The 12,021-nt window shown below is 44.6% G+C and overlaps 1 protein-coding gene and 1 pseudogene across 1 annotated transcript in view; both read right to left on the reverse strand.

The window, feature by feature from the left end:
* Positions 1-12,021, reverse strand: part of STPG2 (sperm tail PG-rich repeat containing 2) — a 2,754,965-nt gene that overhangs the window by 2,449,201 nt on the left and 293,743 nt on the right. The window lies entirely within an intron of this gene.
* Positions 327-5,496, reverse strand: LOC147728069 (cytosolic carboxypeptidase-like protein 5 pseudogene; annotated as a pseudogene).

The following is a 12,021-nucleotide window of genomic DNA, read 5'->3' on the forward strand; positions in this document are numbered from 1 at the left end:
GACCTCAGGTCAGCATTTGACCTAGTTCCCAGGGCCAAACTGTGGGGGGTCTTAGGTAGTATAGGGATGCGCCTGACCTTCTGAATGTCGTAATTAGGCTCCATGAGGCAAATTACGCCCAAGGTCGTTGGGGCAACCAAGGGCAGGTGACTAATAGATTTGCAGTGTCACAGGGTGTCAGGCAAGGGTGCGTCTTAGCACCAACCCTGTTTTTGTTATTCATCAACAGGGTTGTGCTGTATTTTTCAACTTTTTTGACAGACGCCCCTTCCCTGGGTGGTACCAAGTTTCCGTTACTTATGTTTGCAGACGACACCCTTTTACTATCACAGACACACAGGGGCCTGCAAGCTGCCCTGAATAGGTTTGATGTTTTCTGCCAAGATCACGACCTTTAGGTTATTGTCACCAAAACCAAGCTTATGGTCCTTAGTAAGGGGAGACCCGTGGTGGGCCATGTCACGCTGAATAACACCAAGCTAGAACAGACATATGTAATGACCTATCTAGGGATAGTCTTAGAGACCAAGATGAGTTGGAAGCCCCAAATAGATACTCTATCTCTCAAGTTTGCCCAGCTTTCAGGGTGTTTGGTTAAAGAGCAGAGAATGTCCCAGACCAAAAGGATAAGCCCAGCGTTGAAGATCTATAACTCCAGGATAGGTTCAGCGATCCTGTACGGTGCGGACCTGTGGGGTTTTGGGGACCTATCCTCTCTGGTCAAAGTTCAAAATAAATTTTTAAGGACCCTCACAGGTCTTCCCTGTTCTAGTCCCACTGGCCCGGTATTAATGGATTTAGGCTGTCACTCTATTGATGACAGTGCGCGATTCAAACCAGTGGCACTATGGAGGAGGATCTGGACCACCCCTGAACTAGCCGTTTACGCTAAGGCAATACTTGACGTTAGATCTATTTTGGGCTCGGGTAACCTACCATGGTTTAAGCAACTTAGATTGCTCTTGGAGTCTATGGGCCTGGGAAATCTGTGGTCCGATCCCGCTTACAATCCCTTCCCTTCTAAAAAAACTTTACAAAAGCCTATACTGGTCTATAATAGGCCAGAACCGTTTTAAACAATCGTCAGCCACCTCGCTCACTGGTATGTTCATGGAGCATAAAAGTGACCCTTCGTTGGAAGATTACTGGGACACTATTACAACATCTAACGACAGGAAACTTTGTCATCAGTTAAGGGTAGGCTCCCTTCCCATTCTGACTTTTACTAAAAACTGGAAGGGTCAGGCGACTGAATCCTGTTGTTGGTGTACTGACCGTTAGGGAATCCATTGGTCATGTATTCTTTGAATGTCCGGCTTATGAAGCCCCACGGATTAAATGGCTAAAACCCATCTGTAGAAATCTGGGCACAAGGGTGGTGTCAGTAGCTCTAAGGATCCTGAGGTACGACACGAGCAAACCCATTGTAATTGCTGTGGCAAAATTCCTAGGTTGGGTGTGGATTATTCGGGCCAGGCCGTAGCAGTGTAGTGATTTCATTTAGTTTTATTTCTATCGTAATCATTGTATTTTTTATCTTGTTTTTATGCTACATTAACCCACTTTTTAACTGTTAATAAATTTTTTAAAGCTTCATGAATATGTATTTTATTCTCTTTTGAATGAATTATTGTACTCCTTTTCCATGGATGTCTTTTTAATGTACAAAGTCTTTTATGATTAATCAATCGAAAAAAAGACAATTGAATTGAATTGTAAGTTTAATCTGCACATTATTATTTTTTCTCAATAATATATTAAGACAAGCTGGAAGTTTGTACCGTATGTAAAATGAAATACCCCTCTAGATGTGTAATTAGGGTAATCAGTACAGATGCGGCTTTAAGGCAATTAAAACGAGACAGCTGGCACCACTGGTAATGGTCTCAAGAGGGCCCTAGACAGCAATACATCACCATGTTGCTAATTATAAGGTTGCATCCAAATAGAAAAACCTCATTTTGCCAAGGCTTCAAAAATCCTTGGTTCGAGGTACAATGATGGTACAATAACATGTCGTTCAATTTTGTTTGAAATTCTCAAAAGGTTGACGACTTGAGACTTTGTTTTTTGAGGTTTCACATCTTTGGAAGCTGGAGAGCATTGTTTCGAGCGGTAAATACGTGCATTTTCTAGCTGTGTAGGGTAAGCCCTGATAGCCACAGTGATAATTATACGACTGATATACTACCACGTAGACTATTTTTGTGCCTTTTACAGGATGGGGTATGAACACTTCAAATAAGGGCCTAGATTTACTAATAATGGCATGAGTGCTCCCACAGTGCTGCACAACTTTGTGAGACACCCCACAGGCTATTATAATAGTAAGTAAGTAGACTCTATGCTTTGCATTGTTTTGCATCACGTGAGCATCTGGAGAATACCTTTCATGAATAACCCCCAAAATATTGTTTCCAACAGCCAATCAGAGTTCAGCATAGCAATGCCTGCCATATCTGTACATTGTTATATTTAAATACAGAACAAAACCATTAATCAGAATTACACAGGTTGTACGAAAGAATATAGAAAGTAGTGGTCTACGTGTACATGGGAAATTAAGGACCAATGATTTATTTATTTATTGTATTTATTTGAAGAGTTTTATATAGCGCTGGCTAGACCCGGAGGTATCAGAGCGCTTTACATGAGGACCAATGAGATAACAAGTTACAAATTACATCAGTTTCAAGAGCATATTAAAACATGGGAAAAGAAAAACAAGGTTATATGGCAAAACATGTTACTATAGCATAGAATAACAACCCATAGAAAACAATGTTACACGGTCACAAGAGACAATATAGCATAACATAACTTGCAAGGACAATATAAGGAGAAGGAGCTCGAATGCAATACACAATACATTAAAATCACTCTAGTCACTCTCGCTGGGGCCAGGAGGTTACGAGGGGCAAATGAGGCAAAATGGTGAAGGGGGCCTCCGGGAAGGGGGTGAGAATGGTAACAGAAAGCATCAGGGGAGGGTAGGAGAGCCAACAGCCGCAAGCCGCACCAGCCACTTCCTTAAACTAATGGCAGGCCCCGCAGCCTCCACCGGCGGCTATCCTGCTGAGGAGGCCTTTCTCACTGTTCACTTTTGACCAGCCAGTCCCTTCCAGAAGTGGAGAAGTGTGGCTCAGGGGTTAGAGGCGGCAGACCCGGAAGCTGAGATCGGCCCTGGACCAGGGTTCAATTCCCCGCCTCGGCGGGTCTTGGGCTCAAAAATTCCACGGACTCGATAATTCTCGCTCCGGTGCCTTCTCAACTCACGGGTTCACACTCTGCGACTCTGGGCAATAGCTTGCTTAATCTCCACAACGGCCCCTCGCGGCGGGATGCCTGGCTTTCACCTTGTGGATACCCTGCCGGGGTTATCTCACAGGGGAATACCAGGACGGGTTCCCTAAGCAAGCGCCGGGAAACCCTTTGTGGGTAGCTGTGCGCTATATAAGCTCAAATACATATATAAGCTCAAATACACCTTCAAACTAGCCGTCCAAACTTGGCATGTTATCCTCTGTACGCTCCTGCGATCATGATCTCCATAGTAAGGCTGTTCGAAGAGGTCTGTGGTATACTTGGGTGGGGTGAGGAGGAGGGGGGGCTCGCCCTACCATTGTCATGGCAGGCTGTAGGGATAGCGTTGACAGACCGCCCAGTGTTATAGTTGCATTCCAATCTGTAGCTGTGAATAATCCCTGTGGCTTTGTGGATGGACACACGCCCACTTCCCCCTTTTGACTGCCCATCTCGTTTGTCCTTGGCATACATGTTCTTCTCTGAAAAATTGCAGGCCATGAAATCGGAGTGAGCAGAGTTTAGTGCAACGAGTTTAGGAAAAAGCAAGTTCTCGACCTGGTCCATCTCCTCTGTGAAATTGATCCCGTACATGAAGCACCCACGCTTAGAGGCGTGGCCATGCAAGTCTATGTAGTAAGCAATCCCACTTTCCTCAGGGGGGATTGATTCTATGGGAATGGTAGACAGTGGTCTCTCCAATTCGTTCTCACAGTTTAAGCTACTGCTAAGATTTGGTTCAGGATCAAGAATCCATACCGGCTGAGCCTTGATAAAGTCATCAGAGACAGTAGGTCCACCAGTGTCGTCAGCCAGCATGGGCACATCGGACGGATGGAAGACCTGCGACAAAGTGATGTAATCGCCTTCCCACCTATGTGGTTGATTACATTGTTTAAGTTGTTTGTTTTCTCCATCTCGGATCCTGGGGGCTCATAGGGGAAGGAGCAGTTCTCAGAGAAAGGGTTCAAAGTTTTTGAGACTGCCATTATATTAGAAGCTAATAGAGGGACACATGCTTTTAACTCTTGGGAAGTATGTCGAACCCGGCTGTGAACATGATGATAAAGGAGAACTGCTTTGGCACCATAAACTGAAGGATGAAGATGAAAATCAGGATTCAGATACTGCCGGTTCAGGTTAACACCTCTGGAATCCGTTCGATAATGCCCCCTCACAACGCCATCAGGATTCAGTAATGGGATGAGCTTGAAGACAAACATGCGTTGTGACATCTGCGCGCGGGGATCGTCCTGACGAAGTATGAACTCAAGGAAGCTACTGAAGACAAAACTGGAGGGTGTCTCACCCGGATGGACTCGGCTGCTGAGGAATACCCTCTTCCCTGTGAAGCGCCAGGGACGTGGTGTTGAAGAATCTGAAAACAGCTTTTCCAATCTGGGCTCTCGGTCATCCATCCTTCCATGGCAGGAAGGGATAGTGAGAAGGTCAACTCGCAGGCCGTCTAGTGAATGGCACAGCAGTTCCCGGTGGTAGTAAATAGAATTAAGGGGACTTTTAGAGGAAATGTGTTTACAGTCAGAGAACCTCTCGTGTAATCCATTCAGCATCTCCTGGCAGTCCGCATACGAAAAAGGAAAGCAGTAAGCAAAGTAGGTGGTGGCCCATCTGTATGAACGAATGACAACACAAACTGGTTCTCAACCATCTCAAAAGCAGGCCTCTCTCGAATGCGTTCCCAACGTGGCTTCGTGGGCAGGGTTTGAACAAAAGGGACCATGCCTTGGGCGTAAAGCTTGCTCTGCTTATTCATGTTCATGGTGTGTATCTTGATCACCTTTCCTGGAGCGCCTCCTCGTACACTGAAATAAAACCAGGCCCGGTTTCCATTTTCATACTTCGTATCGGCACAGTCTGGTTTGGTCCAAACACTGAACTCATTATCAGCAGCCGGCAGAGAGCTCCCGAAAGCAGCAGACCCACTGCTGCCACTTCCAGTCGCGTCCCCACCGCCTTCTTGGTGTTCTACCTTCTCAACACAAGCAAGGTTCCCAGAGTCAAACTTGGAGCTGAACAAGAAGTCGCCGCAACGGATCTCCATGTTCAGTCACGCACAGAGAGGGGTTTCATTCCCGTACCGGCAGCAATGCTGCTAGGAGTTCCCAAGGACCACAAATAAATTGGCCTTTTAATCTGGTTCATCCATACTGGCTACAGTCAAATGCAGTTCAGAAGTGATCTTGATTCAGCCACGAACTGAGATGCATAATACTTCAAGACGACTTCTCTGTCTCGCTCTCTCCCCGGTGAGCTCCACTCTGCTCTGGTATTGATTAAGGGAGTGACAGAATTTCGAAAGTACGACTGTTACCTCGGGTTCCTGTTTAGATTTCTTTAAGATAGCCTTTTCCCAAATAATGCACACGATGAATTACTCTAGACTATGCCCTTCAATTTGATGCATCCCTATAACCTTTGACCCCCCTGACCGATCTGCATGAAAACATACAGGAGCAAAGGCCTGTTTTCTCCCAGGTTTGTGCACCTTGGACAAGCGTTGCAAACGTTATTAGAAAATAGCAAATAATTTCCCCATTCATTAACCGATCTAGCCAGAGCTACCACATCATTGTAAGTTGTGGGTACCGCGCACGTGCACACACATACAACGTGAACTTATCACAATGATAATGAGGTTTGCTGTATAATCATATGAGGCACAAGCATATCAGCTTAGAGCACAGGCACACGCCACTCCAAATGGAGAGCCGTGAATGGAAGGGCAGTGGTGAAGCCTCTAGGACTAGCGCTCCGCCTTCAGATGTGTCTATAATTGAAGAATAGTGCAGGTCAGGCATCAAGGACTGGGTACAATATACCCCATCTCAAAAGTCTAACTAGTAAAACAAGCGTTTGCAATGCGATAGGTCTCGCATTTTCGAGCGTTTGAGCTATTGACAAAGTAAATGACAAACCTTTTATCCATGTTTTTTACAATGGCAATAGCTTAAACAATTGTATACTTTCTGTGCCCTTTATCATTACAAGAAGTCCCAGGCTGGAAGGCCTCCTCTTTCCTTCGAGCTTTTGGCTGCATGGTTGTGGAACGATTGTCTATTACAAGGATTCCTATTGGATGGGGAACACTGAAGACCATGTATCATTATATATAGCTGACTTACTACTCTTTCTATGTTACCCAAAGTGGGCAGGCCAGAGAGTAATGCACTTTTTAGATTTATATGGCCAGGCCTCAGGACTCCAAATAAATAAACTGGGACAAGTCAACCTTGGTCATGTTACGAGGAGACCCTTTCACATATGTAATGTGGAATTCTCCAGTCCACTGTGCAACATGTACATCCTCATAATATTACAGAGAGCAGAACTTGGAAAAAGTTGTTGTATGGGTGTAGGGACATTAAGGGGGCATCATGGTGATGTATGTGGAATTAAAATATCAAAGAAATGGATTTGTGAAGTAAAGGAGTCAAAGGAATGACATATATTCTTAAAATGCACCAACTTGCTTCAGGATTCCGTCTTTATTTGAGTAGTCTGAATACAAAGTTTGAGCATAAAAAATGTATTTCACCATCTTGTAATGTCCTTTTATTGTAGAGCAAACCATGCAGCAGCCTTTTTAAAGGTATTGGGTATTTCCTCTTTTAAAGACAGAAAGGGCTATAGTTGTATGTCATTGTAAGCTCTGACATTTGTTTTACAGTGTAGGAAGACAGTGAAAATATGTTTTCCCCATGGACGAGCCCATTTGTGAAACACACATCAATTTTGCAGGTGCTTCACCTACACCTTATTCTCTGCCTTGACACACCCTTACCAATTCCCTCAGCAAAAAAGTGAATCTGCATGCCTTTCCTGAATGGCAAAATTACTTGCATATATGTTTAGGGATTAACCACAAATGTATTGTGGGTGGGAGTTGGCCAACTTTTATTCCGCCATAAAGTCTCTTCAGTCCTCCCCTGGCCATGGATTGGCGAATGAGAGAATTTCAATTTGTTGGGTGAATTTTCCATTTTAGAAAACATATTAACTATTTGTTCAGCTCTCTGCATTAAATTGTATGTACAGTAAAATGAACACCAGACATTGCCCCATTTCTCAGCAGTCCTGTTTTTGACACCCATTGATACATTACGTTTCCTTAGATGTGAACAATCATTCTGCAATCTACAAAAAACAGAACTAGACCAATTTAAACTCTTCAAACACAGATACAATATAAATATATGTTGTTTTTACAAACGAAAACTGACCATGTTGGCCCCTATGAAAAACCTCAATGATTATAGAGTTGAAAATGATGCCTGAAATATAAACCAGCCGCTAATTCCCCTAGAGAAACTTTCCTCATTGCAAAAAAAAACCTGCCCCTGCGAATGTACCAGACACCTCGGGTCTGCACTGCAATGAACACGCAGAGTATTTTTCCACCAAAGTACAAAACATCCTAAAGTGCTTGCCTCATAAAGATAGAGACACTATAACTGAGCATACAGATCTGGGTACGCATATAACCAAACATTCCTTGTAAACCTTCACCACGCTGACCCAAGATTCACTTTTAACCTTCCTGTCATCGGTCAAAAGTGTATCGCCATTAGACCTGGCACCACCCAACATCTTGAAACTGGTAGCCTCAACAGTCGTCCCCACTATCACCGACCTGATCAATGCCTCACTCTCCACAGGAACGGTCCCCCTGAGTGGAAAAGGGGAATGGTGAAAGCGCTGCTAAAAAAAACAATTTGGATCCTGCCGACTTGGGCAATTATCGCCCCATTTTGCTCCTCCCTGGAATCAGTAAGATCGCGGAGAAATATATCAATCACACGCTCTCCGCATTCCTTGAGTCCCATGATCTGCTCCACCCCTCTCAAACGGGCTTTCGCCCACGCCAAGGTATTGAAACCGCCTTTTTAGCTGTGGTGGAAGAATCTAGAAAGGTTCTTGACTCAGGAGGGTATCAAAACAGGAAAAGGAACCTGCCCTGTAGTTTAAACGGTCGGCCTACAATAGGTCCGAAAGATTACATATCACTCTGAACCCTACAAGGATATCTCATAAATACATCACAACATATATTTTATCAAAACAGTTTATTATAAATTATTACGGTTCATTTTTTTCATTTTCATTTAGTATTTCATAGGTATAAACAAACATGTTCAAAGATAACAAATATAAATACACAATAAAAAGTTGAGTAGGAGGGTTATTTCCTAAACACAGCCCATATTCCCACAATTCATATCACCAACACACACACGCAATCATTCACAGTCGTTCACACTTCGCTTCACACAGTTGCCACAGATGTATATGATGGATATGGGACAGATGGCTTAGAGTCCCAAAAGATTTAGTGGGTTCCAAGGGTGGAACAAACGCCGACGCGCGTTTCATTGTATAGCCCAGGGCGGGCTACACCTTCATCGAGAATCGTGAAGCGGAGGGAAACGAGGGCCACAGGTGAAAGATGTTCTCTTGATGAAGAGGGGGAAGGCAGGGCGAGCTGTAATCCCCTGCTTGCTAGGAGGTCTAATTCAGAGGAGAGTTTGGCATAACAAGCCTGAAAGACTTCAGGAAGTTGAAAGTCTGCGTCGGCTTTCTTTTATGGTCCCGTCCCGAGTGTGCGGTCTGCATGGCTAACTGGAGAAACGCGTCCTCACATTGTGAACAGGAGACGCAACTCCCGCACTTACCGATCCCCGCTAGGAGCCCCTGGGGGGAACGGGCATCCTTCCCGTCGCCTCCACCAACCTCGACATCTCCGCTTTCGACCCCTTTGACGTCGACCGTAAAAGAAAGCCGACGCAGAGCCCAGTACTGTTCATTAAACTGCACTACCCATCTACTTCCTAAAATTTGGACACTGAACCTGAACTTACCCCGTGGACTTTCAATTTTTGGGCCGCGGATCTGGCAAACAAGCAGGTTTAGAAGCGGGGAGTCGCCGGCAGCCAGGTGCCCGAGCGTGAAGATTTTGCCCCAGCCACGAGCTCATGCGGTGCTGTGAAATCGTCACGCAAACATAAATCTCTCACTCGTAGGAGGAGAAACACTAAAAAGTTCCAGTGTCTCGATTACACATAAGGTCGTAATCCTCATTTTAATTAATCTTTCTACCTCAAGCGACAGTGAAGCCTTAGCGTGCTTCACTCACTTGTTGTAGTTATATATGGTCCTGATGAACGCTGAGCTGAGTATAGGGTCTTTGTAGCAGAAACATGTCGACCTATATTGTTGTTTTTTGTTTGGGACTGGGTGGTTCAAACTAACATAACCACATTTCCGTCCGTTCTCTTCCCACTGAGATTTTTAATGAAGTTAGAACTACCCCCTAATAAACTGGTTCGGGGAGTAGTCCATACTTCTTTTAACTTTTCAATCACTATCTTCTAAAAAGAACCCAATTAAGACAAATGGCAACCAACTGTCTTTTTGGTGCCTGAGGGTTCTTCTTGTGGCACTCTGCATGCAACCCTGTCTGTCTGATTGCTCTCTGTTTGATATCTTTCCTTTGGTTTGGTGGTAGCCATTGACTATCCCTTCACTTTTTTAGTCACTCTTCTGTTGATTTATAATTACTGCTCATAAGGGGTACAAGAGTGGCCTTACAAGCCAATTCTCTCCTGTTGATTATATATAGATCAGGATCTCACCTTTAAAGCTAATGCCAGGAAGACGGCTGCTTCATGCTATGGCTTGCTTAGAATGTCCCGCAAAGTGCTTCCCCTTCTACTCTTTCAAGCAAAAATATTGCTGATTCAAGCACTAATTATTTCAAGGATAGACTATGGCAATGCTTCATATTTAGGCGCCCCAAACCGAGTGGTCCAGAAACTTCAGACTGTACAAAATTGTGCAGCAAGATTGCTTATGGGGATCCCAAATCGTTGTTCAGCAAGGCCTGTGTTACACTCTCTCCATTGGCTCCCAGTGCAGGAGAGAATTAACTTTAAGACCCAATGCGTTGCCCATAAGTCTCTGGAAGGGAGCGGGCCACCTATCAATTCAGCCATGATTCTCCCCATAGGGTAAACAGAAAACTGCGCTCAGATGAACTCCACCTAGTAGTGGTCCCTAGGATCAAGAAAGTCAGAAGTGGCGGCCGACTTTTTTCGTATAATGCCGCCTAGCTCTGGAATTCAGTCCCTCTGTATCTTCGTAGGGAATCCAACCATCTTGCTTTTCGAAAACAGCTAAAGACCTGGCTCTTTCCTAAGGGTGTCGGTCCGCTCCAGTTACTGCTTCAGTGCTGAGATGCTCCCGGGTAGCCATGCGCTATATAAATGCTATTTCATTCATTCATTTAGAACTGAATGAAGGTTCCAAACAAGAAAAACAGAAATGTACTTGCTCTAGAAAGTAAGTCTCTGAGCAGAAATATAAGGATAGTTGGGTCTCACGAGAGAGAGATCTGCTTGCAAAAGGTGGATAGGGGCAAGTCTCATTAATAAAAGCCAAAGCATACAATTAAATCCTACTTTTATTCCCAATATAATAAGAACTAATTAAAAATCAGCATTCCACATATATTTACTGTCAGCCTCCTTCTCACGGATAACACAATGAAATAATGTTATGTCTTCATGGCCTTCTCGTAAAGGAGTATCCACCTCCTCTGCCTCCCATCCCGTGCTGAGAATCATCATCCAAACAATTAACTGACCTCTACACAACAAGCTAACAAAATACATTCTTAATGAGAACACAGTGACTCTGGTGCTGGGAACAAAAAGAAAGTTATGCACATCCAGAATGTTTTTCGCTTTTTTAAATACAACATTTTAATGGAGTCGGACACCTAGGCTCACTCATGTTAATGTTAAGATGTACATATCCAAATAAAGCTTAATCAAAAACATATCAATCACTCGTTTCACTAAATGAAAAATAATGTGTGCGCACATAAAAGTAATGGTTAAGCATGTTGCATGTTAACGTATTATTAGCAAATAAATGATGTTGAATTTGTATCATCACAGGTAAAAGCAAAACAGGTGCATTCATATTGGCTTGAAAAAAACGTAGGTCTCTTCTGTTATCTTCCTATTTAGCGGCATGGTTGCAAATAGTTAAGCCATTGACCTCAAATGTTTCAAAATGTGTACCAAAGCAATGTACAGTGCTAGGTGAATGTTGAGTGAACTTAATAGTCAGAAGTCAAACTACAAGATTAAAGGGAGATTGTGCTACCACTGCAGAAATAAGCATAGGCTTGGCTACAATATTGTATGCACTGTTGGAGGCCACTGCTCGAGAAGGACAAATATGGAGATAGTTGGGAACAGAGCTACTACCACAGTGGTGTGAAGTCTACACTGGAAGCCTGTGAATGCGGCTGCCTGAGGCCACGCAGTGGCCATCAGGAGGGCGGCCCCCTAGTCACAGTGGGCTTCCCCCCGCCCCTCTCTAGCACCCCCTCCTCCTCCGGGCAGGCGGAGTCCCGAGGGGAGGAGGGAGGAGCTGTGTGGTCACGTCCGGTGCGGCAGGCAGGGCGAGGGGTACTTAAGCCCCCCTTGCCTTCTTCTCTGCCTCTTTGCCGCACCGGACGCATCATGGCGGCCTTGCAAGCGGGGACACACTTTTGTTCCTTTGCTGCCCTTCGCCGCTTGACTCGTCCTGGTGACGCCGTGGTATCCTGGTCTGGCGTCGGGTCTGTTTCCAGTGAGTGGGTGCTTGGGCACTGTAGCCATAAGTCTCTTCCCTTCGCGTCAGTGGCTCCGG

The sequence above is a fragment of the Lissotriton vulgaris genome, chromosome 3_1 (assembly GCF_964263255.1).
Source record: "Lissotriton vulgaris chromosome 3_1, aLisVul1.2, whole genome shotgun sequence".
In the NCBI taxonomy this organism is placed as follows: Eukaryota; Metazoa; Chordata; class Amphibia; order Caudata; family Salamandridae; genus Lissotriton; species Lissotriton vulgaris.